This window comes from Ascaphus truei, chromosome 9 (assembly GCF_040206685.1).
Source record: "Ascaphus truei isolate aAscTru1 chromosome 9, aAscTru1.hap1, whole genome shotgun sequence".
In the NCBI taxonomy this organism is placed as follows: Eukaryota; Metazoa; Chordata; class Amphibia; order Anura; family Ascaphidae; genus Ascaphus; species Ascaphus truei.
The window spans coordinates 34,065,458-34,079,463 of NC_134491.1; the positions used below are offsets into that span (position 1 = coordinate 34,065,458).

The 14,006-nt window shown below is 42.2% G+C and overlaps 1 protein-coding gene across 4 annotated transcripts in view; it reads left to right on the forward strand.

Annotated features, from left to right (window-relative positions):
* The window catches only part of LRFN5 (leucine rich repeat and fibronectin type III domain containing 5), a 189,867-nt gene that overhangs the window by 77,695 nt on the left and 98,166 nt on the right, over positions 1–14,006 (forward strand). For 3 of the 4 annotated variants that reach the window (XM_075614340.1, XM_075614341.1, XM_075614342.1), the window contains exon 2: positions 7,398–7,500. The exons of the other annotated variant lie outside the window; for it this stretch is intronic. The gene's annotated coding sequence lies outside the window, so the exon portion shown is untranslated. The remainder of the gene's footprint in view (positions 1–7,397; positions 7,501–14,006) is intronic. 4 annotated transcript variants of the gene reach the window in all.

Below are 14,006 nucleotides of genomic sequence, written 5' to 3' on the forward strand. Positions count from 1 at the left end.
GTAAGGTACTTAATTACTATATGCCATACACAAAAAAAGCGATTAAAATTACCTCCCTACGTACTTCTAGCAATTTCCTTATCCAAGAACACTACAGAAAATGTTTGTAATAGAAGCAGATGTGAGCTAGACCTGATGAAGGGTGGGCAAATCTTTCAGTTCGGTTCTCCGAACTTTTCCCATTTTTTGTTTTCACTTTTATTCCTATTGCAAAAGTTTTGCAAGAGTTCTATGCTTTTGGCAAAAAGTTGCAGAAAGGTAAATTTCTATGAAAGTCAGCGACTATCACCAAAATTATGCAACCCCCCCCATATTTAAATGGGCCATGTGAAACAGTGAGCATAACTTGCAGTAAGTGAAATTCTAGTGAATGCAAAGAAGGCAAGATTTTTTTCTTGCGCACGACATAATAAGTTGTCAATGTATAGGAAATATTTGTGAATGTCAACAACATTGCACCATTTTTGCAAGTAGTGAAAGACCACAATTTATAATTTTTGCTAATTTTTGGCCTAGAGCAGGGGTGCGCAAACTATGAGGATTATCTGGGGTGGGGGGGGCGTGTTGGATATAGAGGCCCCGTGCTCTTCCCCAAGGCATTTAAATTAAATGCAGGGGGAGGCGTGAAACCTCTGTAACTTTTCTTACCTGCTCTCAGCCAGCTCTTTGGCGATGCGTCACCATGACAACACAGCATCAAATGGCGCCAAAGCCACAGAGCGGATAAGGAGAGGGGGCGCGAGCAGGGGTGAGAGCAGACAGGGGTGTGAACAGAAAAGTTTGCGCACCCCTGGCCTAGAGCACGGGTGAGCAAACTTCCTGCGCTGTGCCCCCCTGCCTGCTCTCCCCATGTGTCGTGCCCCCCCCCTTTGGCATCAAATGATGCTTCGGGGTCATGTGACGTCACGTCAGAGGACCCACAGCGTAATTTGATGCCGCATCTCCTTGGCAACGGGCATCAAATGATGCCGCGGGGTCTTGTGATGGCGTTGTAATGGAGACGAGTGGACACAGAAGCCGGGTAAGTGAGCCGCACCCCTCCAAAAAAGTCTCACGACATCTGTTCTGGACCCAGGGTCATCTCTAGGGTATGAATGAACCCAGATAGCTTCAACTCAACCCTCTTTCCAAAGCACACCAAGTCCTGTATATTTTCTTCGCTTTATTTAGGAAAGCAGCAATAAAAACTGGCACTTGTGGATAAGATGTTTGTGTTGGAAAGGTGTATCTCTGTGGATGCTTTGTAGTTGAGGGCAAGTGAAAAGAATTGGCCTTGCCATAGGGGTGTAACAGAGATGCGTGCTGTACTCACGGTCTCCAAGGTGGAAGAGGAAGTGAGGGGGAATGTGGGTAAAGGGAATAGTCTTGGGACAGACTATCTGTGAACAAAACAGGGGGGAGGGCAGAATAGCCCATTCTGAGAAGGATCTCAGAGGCTGCAGTAGCAACTCACTGGCATAATGCAGAGACAGGGATTGCAACACTGTGTCTAACACACAGGCACTGTGTGTGTGTACAGAGCAAAATACATGCAGCTGGAAATGAGGAACTGACAAGCAGAAGCTGCAAAGGAAAGGAGGGGTGAAACAGAGATGTGATTCTTGTTCCATGACAACATCGCCAGGGAGGCGCGCCCCCCAGTTTCTGCACCGCTTGCCTAGAGAATAGAAAAACAGGACCAGGAGACTGTAATGATGGTAATAAAGTTAAGATGAACAATAAACTACCGGTATTAAAAATACAAACATGCTGTCCACTTTAGATGGCAGATACTCCCAAATTCTAATTGGTACTGAATGTACTTATCATTTGAACATTAAGTCCTGCAAAGGTGGGCACTTTCACCGGTACAGTATTTTGTTTCAACATAAGAAAAATGTGGTTTGGTTTTGTTGAAACTCTATTGGTTTTGGTTTTGCATTTATAATGATTCCAAAAAAAGCAGGATTTTTTTTTGTGCTAAATATTGAAGCTTAGCACTTTCTCTCAAAAATTACCTAAACTAGGAAATAGAAAGCTTCAGAATGTTCTGAATAGATCAACAAATAAAGTCATCGACACTTGAGTGATGCACAATATTTTCATGCAATATGGATTTTGGAAATATAGTTCCAAAGATTCATACTCTAATTTAAAAAAATAATCACTTATGGAACTTTGACGAAAGTTCTAGATTATTTTATTATCCAAAAAGTAGTCTTAATATAATTTTTTTTGTACAGTGATATAGATGTAGCAGACAGTAGCACAAAAAATAACAGTGTTAAGGAGAACACCACATGCATTATTAACAGGTACAGCATCTGCTACCTCTGTATATAAGTATGGTGCACAGCAAATAAAAATACCACTTGTGAGCACATTCATGTCTTAAACACGTCTGCAACCCTGTCTTACCCCATTATCTCTTAGCATTCAGCTTCCACTGCAGCAAGGTATTCTGGGTAATGACATGAGAGCTCTCACACTGCGTTACTTTTTGCTTCTTGCCTATTTTAACATGGACTCCTATAAACTTATGCCTGCCATATTAAACCGCCGTTTCAGCACAATTTACGGTAAACAAGCGCATAGGCAGTAAACCTACTCACAGACAGCTATTTTGACATTTTAGGTCTTATCAGTGTGAGGTTGGTTAATTGCTTTACAGTGTAAACCTGGGAGTATCTACAGCCAGGCACCTCCATGGGCACCTTTCAGCAGGCAGCTCGGCAGACCCCCTCTCTACAAGTTTCTAACAGGACCCCTCAATCTTCCAGGGTGGCCAGCAGACAGCAGGCACATAGATCCAATTTCCCTGACCCCTCTCACTCCTCTCTCTTACCATCTCTCTCTCACTCCTCTCTCTTCCCCCTGTCTCTTTCTCCTTCCCCCGTCTCTTTCTCCTTCACACTCTCTCTCTGTCTCTCCTTCACACCCTCTCTATCCTTCACCCCCTCTCTCCTTCCCCCTCTATCTCTCCTTCTCCCTCTCTCTTTTCTTCTCCCTCTCTCTCTCCTCCCCCTCTGTCTCTCCTCCCCCTCTCTCTCCACCCTCTCTCTCTCCTCCCCCTTCTCTCTCCTTCCCCCCTCTCTCTCCTTCCCCCCCTCTCTCCTTCCCCCCTCTCTCCTTCCCCCTCTCTCTCTCCTTCCCCCCTCTCTCTCCCCTTCCCCCCTCTCTCCTTCCCCCTCTCTCTCCTTCCCCATCTCTCCCCCTCTCTCCTTCTCCCTCTCTCTCCTTCCCCCCTTCTCTCTCTCCTTCCACCCTTTTCTCCCTCTCCTTCCCCCTTTCTCTCTCTCCTTCCCCCTTTCTCTCTCTCCTTCCCCCTTTCTCTCTTTCCCCCTTTCTATCTCTCCTTCGCCCTTTCTCTCTTTCCCCCCTTTCTATATCTCCTTCCCCCCTCTCTCTCCCTCCTTTCCCCTTCTTTCTCTCCTTTCCCCCTCTTTCTCCTTCCCCCTCTCTTTCCTTTCCCCCTCTGTTTCTCCCCCTCTCTCTCCCCCCTCTCTCTCTCCACCCTCTCCTTCCCCATCTCACTCTCTCCTTCCCTCTTCTCTGTCTCTCCTTCCCCCCTTTCTCTCTCTCCTTCCCCCCTTTCTTTCTCCTTCCCCCTCTCTCTCCCCTCTCTCTCTCATCCCCCTCTCTCTCCCCCTTTCATTCCTTCCCCCGCCTCCCTCTATCCTTCCTCCACCTCTGTCTATCATTCCCCCTCTCTCCTCCCCTCTCCTTCCCCCTCTCTCTCTCTTCTTCCCCCTCTCTCTTGCCTTCCCCCTCTCTCTCTTTCTCTCCTTCCCCCCTCTCTCTCTCTCTCTCCTTCCCCCCTCTCTCTTTCTCTCCTTCCCCCTCTCTCTCTTTCTCTCCTTCCCCCCTCTCTCTCCTAACCCCCCTTTCTCTCTCTCCTTCCCCCCTCTCTCCTTCCCCCTTTCTCTCACTCTCGCTCCTTCCCCCTCTCTCTCCTTCCCCATCTCTCCCCCTCTCTCCTTCTCCCTCTCTCTCCTTCCCCCCTTCTCTCTCTCCTTCCACCCTTTTCTCCCTCTCCTTCCCCCTTTCTCTCTCTCCTTCCCCCTTTCTCTCTCTCCTTCCCTCTTTCTCTCTTTCCCCCTTTTTATCTCTCCTTCGCCCTTTCTCGATCTCTTTCCCCCCTTTCTATATCTCCTTCCCCCCTCTCTCTCCCTCCTTTCCCCTTCTTTCTCTCCTTTCCCCCTCCTCTCTCTCTATCCTTCCCACTTTCTCTCTCTTCTTCCCTCTTTCTCTCTTTTCTTCCCCCCTTTTGCTCTCTCCTTCCCCCTTTCTCTCTCTTTCCCACCTTTCTTTCTCTCTTCCCCCCTTGTCTCTCTCTCCTTCCACCTTTTTCTCCCTCTCCTTCCCCCCCCCTTTCTCTCTCTCCTTTCCCCTTTCTCTCTATTTCCCACCTTTCTCTCTCTCCTTCCCCCCTTTCTCTCTCCTTCCCCCTTTTCTCTCTTTCCTTCCCCCCTTTCACTCTCTCCTTCCCCCTCTCTCTCAGTCCTTCCCCTCTTCTCCTTCCTCCTCTCTCTCCTTCCCCCTCTCTCTCTTTCCGACCTTCGTCCCCCTTCTCCCCCTTCTCCTCTTCTTCTTCCCCTTTCCCCCCCTCTGTCTTTCTCCATATGACAACACACAATACGATGTGCAGTGTGGGGTTTAATGGGGGAGTGGGGGGTGAGATGTGGGGATTAATGGGCTGGGGGTGACATGTGGGGATTACAAGGGGAAAATGGGGGAATTAATCAGGGGGGAGACTGCTCCTTTAAAATGACCTGAGAATGAGAAAGAGAGAGAAAAAGAGAGAGAGAAAGAGAGTGAAATATGTGAACAGCCGGCACTCCAATTGTTGTGATATATGGTACTGTAGGTGCATGTCCCATAACAAATAAATAAGCATACGATACCGTTAGCACGGGAGTCAGCAGACAGCACTCAGGTTTGAATAGATGAAAATATATTGTAGAAAAATATGGCACACATCCCCAATGTTTCGGTCCCACAAACCTACCCTACCCTCTTATTTCTCTACAATATATTCTCAACTATTCAAACTTGAGTGCTGTCTGCTGATTCCCGTGCTAACGGTATCATATGTATGTACGTCTGTGTGTGTGTGTGTGTGTGTGTGTGTGTGTGTTTGTCGAACACTGTATATATATATATATATATATATATATATATATATATATATATAAAAGAAGAAAAAAAGCGCCAAATCCTAGTGCATTACTGTGCAAAAATCGATATATTTAATTCCCAAAAATCTCAATAAAAATGAACTCACAAACATAAAACAATTAAAAGCATTGTATGAGATATACTCATGCTCCTAGGACCAGGAAACGCTGCTCTGCTACTGCTCTGCTGCTGTAATCACTCCGTGACTCCACTGGATCAGAATGTTGCCTCCGTTGTTCACCGCCTGCAGGAACTGACGTATCAGGCACTCCGCGATGGTCAGGAAAGCAAATATGCAAATATAGCTGTATGCTCATCTGCATGTCTTAGGCAGGTCTGCAACCCCGCCTTTCCCCATTATCACCCAGCATACAGCACTTCCACTGCAGCAAGGGATTCTGGGAAATGACATGCAAATGTCATACAGCTATATTTGCATATTTGCTTTCCTGTGGAAGGTTTTTGTCACTTTTTTTACTCACCATAACTTAACTCAGTATTATGGTTTGGCCTATCCCATAAGCCTCTCTTGCATTCCCAGTAAAATCAACCCCACACTGATGAGACCCATCAAGGTCGAAACAGCTGTCTGTGGGTGGTTTTCTGTGTATGCACCTTAACCCTGGCTGTGCTCGAAGCTGTGACCATGCAGCAAGCTTAAGCCTATAGGGAACCATGTTAAAAATGGTTATTGAGGCAAAAAGTGACACTGTGTGCTCATTTGCATGTCATTTCCCAGAATCCCTTGCTGCAGTGGAAGTGCTGTATGCTGGGTGATAATGGGGAAAGGCGGGGTTGCAGACCTGCCTAAGACATGCAGATGAGCATACAGCTATATTTGCATATATATATATATATATATACATATATATATATATATGTATATATATACATATATATATATATATATATATATATATATATATATATATATGTATATATATATATATATATACAGTGTTCGACAAACCTATACATTTGCTCGCCCCGGGCGAGTGGATTTAACATCGTGGCGACCTCCTATTGGCCCAAGCAGCACATGTGTGGTACTAGGTGGCGAGTAGATTTTTTTGTTCGGCGAGTAGATTTTTTGGTGATTTGTCGACCACTGTATATATATATATATATATATATATATATATATATATATATATATATATATATATATATATATATATATATATATATATATATATATATATATATATACATATATATATAGTGTGTATTTGGGGGGGCTTGTGTATGTGTTTTTGAGGAGGGTAGTGTATGTTTGTAAAAAACTAAATAAAGGGATTTATTATTGTGAGATGCATTTTATTCCCCCACATATTTTGGTGTATGTTAATGCTTATACAGTATATACCTATTGGTGTGTACAGTACATGTATGTGTTTGTAGGGTGTAATATTCATGCATGTGTTGTGGCTCTTGGAATATTTTGGAGGAAGAATTTTTTGATAAAATGGCTCTTCTTCCTTGAGAGGTTGCAGACCGATGGCTTCGGATAACATAGAATTAGTTTAGGATAGCACTAAAAAAGGAGATTACACAGTATTGTGTTAGAAGGAAAGTAGAAAAGAAACAAAACATATGGAAATATCTGAGTCGTATTTTAATTTAAAAAAAGGCACAAATATGAGAAACATTTAGGACAATCTGTACTAAGCAGTTCTACTCAATAAGGCACCTTCCAGCAGAGCACGGCTTAGGAAATATGGTCCTTTACCGAGCATCCATATGAATGAGCTGTAAGATTTCCTTTGACTCAGAAGGTGTCTCATGGAACAAAACCACCAACGTATACAGTAATAAATATTCGCTTTATGGCTTGTTTGAGTGAATGGGAGCATTCGTTTCTTCCAGCACAGATGGTCTTACATGGTAGCACTTATTAGTAAATGTATAACCCTTCATCAGTTAGCAACTGTGGGAGACTATAACCAGTATGCTTTAGAGATATTTTACTTTGTTTTTTTGTATGAAAATGTAATTAAAACACACTGCCTTGTTAACTCAAAATTGTGTACAGAATTTGATATTACTAATTTGTATTACTGTTGTGAACTCATTTTGCTAGTTTTTAGCCTATCATGTCATGTTTTCATTTATTACCTAAAATGTAATTACACATGAACTGATGCTTAGAATAATATACCCTTGTCTTAAACCCATATATTGATTGGGGTATTACACATTTTGTTTAAACACAATAATTTACTGACGATTTTCTTCCTTAGGTAACAGCATAGCATGAAGATGCAAATAATCTATCAGAGCTTTGGACAAACTTATGTATTCAGATGACCATGTGAAAACGAAAGAGATGGTTTCCTAAGCAAGGTAACCATGCAAAATAATTTTATTTTTTCTTTATTTCACTTATTTTTATTCCGTAGGTAGCTCTGTAGAAAACTAAATTGAATCTGTTGATTTCTGAAGATATACAATTACTTGGTACTTGGTCTGAAATAGTTCTCGGATGTTGGATAATATACCCTTACTGGAAAATCTTCAGAAGTCATAATAGTAATAACTATTTTCCTAGTCAGTAGGCGTTGTGGGAGTGCAGTATCTTTAGTACAGATGATTTGTTTTGGTATAGATGAAATCTTAGGGTATCCCACTTCTCTCAGCTGTGTCTAGGTGTCCAGGGTGAGACACTTCCCATCTTCTGAATACAGCTGTTATAGTGAAACTCTGTGTGTGAAATATACCAGAGAATTGAGTGGTTGAGTTCAAGTCAATGAGAAAAAAAATCTCGGATGCTAGTGGAAAATATCCCCCTTCATTGTGATCGTCTCATAATACCAGATATAAGGAATACGATTATCTGAAATAGTTGAACAAAATTAAGATTACACTGAAATAATCAGTATACATTTACATGGGAAGAAATGTAACTACTACTGTATGTTTGTAATGACTATGATAGAATATCAGTTTTTGAAGTTAAGGAGTTACACACACAACGCTCATATACTTTAGTTTTCCAAGATACACTAAACTCTGATACCCTATATAACCTAATGTTATGTTAATCACAATACCAATCCACTAAAGCAATTAGCCTAACATAAACTCAGTGCTACTCCTTAAATAATGTCTTGTTATTTTGTTTCCGAGCGTCGCATATACACTAATGTAGAGCGAGAGAGACTGTGTCCTAATTTTGTACCTGAGATATAATATAATTGGAGTCATTACAATATACTTTGCATATCTCATTATCAAATCTCCCAGGTATTTAAAGGGAGGTTTCAGGGGATATATGTAGTACTTGGAGCTATATTAAAATTGGTTCTCTTACCATTCCCCCACCGTCCGTCCCCCCAGCCAAACCCATATTTCAGGGTTTGGACAGACCCAACGCCACCTTTAGGTACGATATGAATTAATGTACAGGAGGGCCCCGGGTATACGACGGGTTCCGTTCCAGGGGCCCGCCGTATAGTGAAAATCGCCGGAAAGCGGATCCGGCGATTTTCAGTGATTTTGCATGCGCAAATCGGCATTTTTGCCGTACTGCGCATGTGCGACCTATGGTCAGCGCGCGCAAACTACAGTATGCACGTGCAAACTATGGTCTGCACATGCGCGCCGGGCGCACCCACCCGTTCTGCGCATGCGCGACTGAGGATCCAAGATGGCGGTCCCCTTCTCGGTGCCGCCGTATCAGCGGATCGCCGAAAAGCGGGGCGCCAAGAAGCGGGGCCATTGTTTTGGCATATCATTAGCTTAGTGGATTTGTTACCCATTAAACTCAGGGAAAATAAAGTCCATTGCCTATTTAAATAACCTGATTATTTGCCCTAATTAAACAGAGATTAGTGCATCTGGCCAATTGTGCTTTCCTTCTTTTTGGGCATTTGGATAACTTAAGTGTGTCTCTAACCTATTTGTATTTTTCTCATCCTTGGCTCAAAACAGCCCTACCTTATGTAGGTGTTTATTTTCACCCTTCTGGAGAAGCTACCATGAAAATGTGTATGCAGTGAAACAGCATACAGATAGTTTACCAGGATTTTCCATCAAAAACCTGGGATTTAATGGTACTGCATTAGCAGCACAGTGCCTATAATCTCATGTTCCTGAAATGGTTTTATGTTTTCTAAGACTGCTTTTCTTTCCAAGGTTTACAAAAAAGCCTCTCTCGCCATGCCGTATGTAAGGGATTAGCAACTTTGCTATTTCTACCTCATTCGTTCTCTCCATTTGCCATCTGAGCGTTTAATCTAATCTTCTTTTATGTCTTATAAAAACAGTAAGTGCAGTGCATGGCAGTGCCAAGAGTAATGATAAATACCAGTGTGGTTGTGGGGAGAAGTCATTTTGTATTTATTTATTTATAAAAATGTTTTACCAGGAAGTAATGAATTGAGAGTTACCTCTCATTTTCAAGTACATCCTGGGCACACAGAGTTATAACAATACATAGTTACATTAAAATAGCAGAAGTTATACAGTCAATTCATAGACATTTCATGGACAGATGAGTTTCAGATTGAAATAGCGAAGCTGTGACATCACCAAACATAAGTGAATGGCAGCAAACGGCTCACACCTTTTGGCTGCCCTTCGGCTGCGCCAAAGGCTGTCCGCCTTTAGGGCGATGCAGATATACACTGAGGGGGTTCAGACTGAATGCAGCTGTGAATACAACGTTCTTTGTCTTTTTGGCTCATTAACATTCCAGTGGGTGGGGTTGCCATTCCACAAAGTAAAAGCAAATGTTAACCCTTAGCACGCTAGTCATTTGAAGAGGGGAGCAGCTCTTGGGGAGCCCCATAAGGCATCCACCTTTGGGGCGACGCAGATGTACTCTGAAGGGGTTCAGATTAAATGCAGCTGTGAATACAAAGTTCTTTAGTCCAGGCTATGGAAATGCTTCATTCAGAAGAGGTTTTTAGATATGGAGGCAATAAGGAGAGTAGAAGCATGGCATATACTAAGGGTAAGGGAATACCACAAGTAGTGAAAAGTGAGGGAAAGAGGTTTTAGGCAAGAGAGTAGCAGAAGTGAAAGAAGTGGAAAGGAGACACAAGCAGAGTGCAGGAAATTAAGAAGGGGTGCAGCACGAAATCAAAGCTTATTGGGCTGTAGTGTGTAGATAATAGGAGGTGAGAAGGAGAACTTTGTAGATAATAATGAACTGTCCATACAAAACTGAGTGGAAAGAATGAGGGCTTTGTCTACAGAAGAAAGTACGATGGCTTTGTGTGGGGAGGGTGAGGGAGGAAAAGGCTTTTGTAGGGTGGGGGAAGGTATGTGGTGTAAGTAAGAGAAGAGGGGAGTGAATGTGGTGTTTATGAGTAAGAAAGAAGGTAAGTGTGCTGTGGAAAAAGGGGGGATAAATGTGATGTGTGTTGAGTAAAAGTTTGAGTATGATGTGTGAGGGTGAATATGGAGTGTAAAGGTGTGGATCATCAGGAAGCGCAAACATATGAAAACAAAACACAAATACTGATGGTGCAGTATAGTAGTGATAATGGCGTGGGTAATATATTAGCAGGTCTATATGCAGAATACTCACAAACGTGAGGTGATAATGGACACGTAAAGGTGTCTTTGGGTGGTGTGCTGCAAACAATGCAATCAGAATGGCAATCTGTCACCAACCAGATGGATAACTCCAATGGACCTTAGTAAAAGATAAATCCGGACATAGTGCAGACTGTACAGGATAATTTATAAGGGTAGATAAAATCCAATACACTCACATGGTCAAAGGTTTAAAAAAGCATTCAGATCTCACGCAGTGGATCTCTGCAACCGGTTGAGTGGTGTCTCTGCTATCCCTCTGTGCTGGCGTGCGTGTCACGGATGCGTCTCACCGAAGACCGGAAGTGACGACATCCGCTTCCAGAGGTTCCGGTTGATGCAACAACGTCACTCTACGCGTTTCACCTTCTCGGTTTCTTCAGGTGAAGGTGAAACGCGTAGAGTGACGTCGTTGCATCAACCGGAACCTCTGGAAGCGGATGTCGTCACTTCCGGTCTTCGTGAAACGCATCCTTGACACGCACGCCAGCACAGAGGGATAGCAGAGACACCACTCAACCGGTTGCAGAGATCCACTGCGTGAGATCTGAATGCATTTTTAAACCTTTGACCATGTGAGTGTATTGGATTTTATCTACCCTGATAAATTATCCTGTACAGTCTGCACTATGTCCGGATTTATCTTTCACTAAGGTCCACTGGAGTGATCCATCTGGTTGGTGACAGATTGGCATTCTGATTGCATTGTTTGCAGCACACCACCCAAAGACACCTTTACGTGTCCATTATCACCTGACGTTTGTGAGTATTCTGCATATAGACCTGCTAATATATTACCCACGCCATTATCACTACTATACTGCACCATCAGTATTTGTGTTTTGTTTTCACATGTTTGCGCTTCCTGATGATCCACACCTTTACACTTGCCACGAGGACTGAGAGAGCAGTCCTACACCGGGTTACAGCAGCATTCGTTACATGTGTTTGTATGAGTATCACTAATATTTTTTATTAAGTTGATTTTACACCTCACTGTTGTATTTACTCACTTCACCTTAGTATACAGAGCGCCACGTTTGATAAGGTTTTCTTTTATACACATGAATATGGGGTGTGCAAGAACAGGGTGGGTGTGCGTGTGACAAGGAGGGGGAGTGTGTATATACATGTAAGCAGAGAGGAGATGAGTGAGGTCCGAAGAGCGGTGGTGCCCAGGGATTTTTAAAAACCCTTCATGAGTGCCTTCAAAAAAGATTGAGAACCATTGAATTATGTTCTTTCTTAAGAAATATATACATATATAATATATACATACATAATAAATATATACAATCTAAAATGGAAACAACATACCATTAATTCTCTGGTTTTGCGACCACCATGGTAAGATGCCCAGGGATGGCCACTGCACTCGAGACAGTTATCTTCGCTATATCTTAGTTAAGAGATCTTCTATACTGAGAAATTAGTCATATACATTAATACATTTAAATGAGCAGTTGTTTAAAATATGATTCCAAGCTCCTGTAAATACTATCGGACCTACTCTAGTAGCTCCAAAGTTGTCCATGACAAACCTTAATGGTTCGGCATGTTCAGAAGTAGTGGAACGAAATGTGTGAAAACATGGTATTCTCTATTGCAAACCGTTTCTTCTAAATCGTGTCTAAAAAAAGTGACAAATGTTTTAACAGCCAATCCGCCTCAATTGTACTTGCATTAGAAGCGGAATGGACCTAGGTGGTGCTACAGATGAAGCCACAGTATTTGATCACTTGCCTTGGAAAATCTGGGGCAATCTCCCAATAAACTGCAACATTTCTGTGAGATTTCTGCAGCCAGATAATGGCCCATCGGATTAACACAGCGGGGGGTCCCTGCAGTCCCATTCAAACTGAGTTTTTACCCAGGCAAGTGATCGGATACTGGTGGCTGCATCTGTAACTCCATCCCCAGTCTGACTTCTGTGTTTTTCTCTCTCAGCCAAACCCATATTTCAGCCTGTAGATGTATCTCACAATACTAATCTCGCCACTCTTTGGGTGGTGCTAAAAAAATGTGAGTTTTAGTTGCAGCTTGCATAACAGAGCTACGAGAATAGCAGTTGTGGGCAAAAAAAATGCAAGTTTGAAGCTTTTTTGACAAACCAATCAAATTGTTGGCGCCAGAGTGAAGCCACTTTAAAAAAAAATCCATTTAGATGCGGTTTGGACATGCTACAGTATAAGGGCCTATAGAATAGCAAAGCATGCCAATCCGCTTCTAAAGTGCACTTTAGAAGTGGGTTATCAAACTACAGAGCTACCAGAATAAGCCCCTATATCTTCTACTCTATATGAAATGTAGGGGATTTTAATTTGTGTAAACATTACATATTATCTCTCTACAAACACTTTTCTGGTATGACCACATCCACCATTTTGTAGTTTCTGTCGGACTAGCCTTATAACTGCCAGTAAAGCGTATTGTACAGTGCAGATCATTTGTGTCAAACTCATTCGAACCTGGTGGAGGCCTTTGTTGAGGATTACATTATGTTACAATATGTCAGTGCTGTAATAATTATTTGTAGAAGTTCATGTATCGCTAGCTCTGAAATATAGATTTTTTTTTCATTGTGCTGTTAATCTTTAGTTACCATTCTCAGCGCATGTCATAGAATGTTGTGCCTGTGTGTGTCGCTCTTACTGTAAGACTTCTTTCTGATACATGTTCACCAGTATATATCACAATAACAATAGAACATATACCATGTAAAGCTATATATTCTAAGTTTGAGTATTTAATGGGTAAGCTTTGGTTAATATTGGTAAAAATAGGAAAATATCTGTTTCCATAACCAATGTAATTTTCTTTAAATCGTCCTGCACCTCTCCTTTTATTATTATACACTCATAATCCACAAAAGTAAAATACAGACACACCCCGGTTTAAGGACACTCGCGAGTAAGGACATATCGTCCAATAGGCAAACGGCAGTTATGCACGTATATGACAATTGCAGTACAGTACATGCATCAATAAGTGGAAAAAAGGTAGTGCTTCACTTTAAGTACATTTTCGCTTTACATACATGCTCCAGTCCCATTGCGTACGTTAATGCGGGCTATGCCTGTATGATACTTCAATACACAAATACACATGCTGTTATGGCTGAGGATTTGAAGTCTTACATAAAATGTTTCTTAATGGGGTCAGCTATGTAGAAATTGTAATACCTACAGTATATTTTCATTTTGTACAATAAATAGCTTTGCTTTAAAGCACATCATATTTTCAACCAAATATTGAACTCCTGCCAAAGCTTTTTCTCTTTCCTTTTGAATAATAGCAGAAAGAGTATC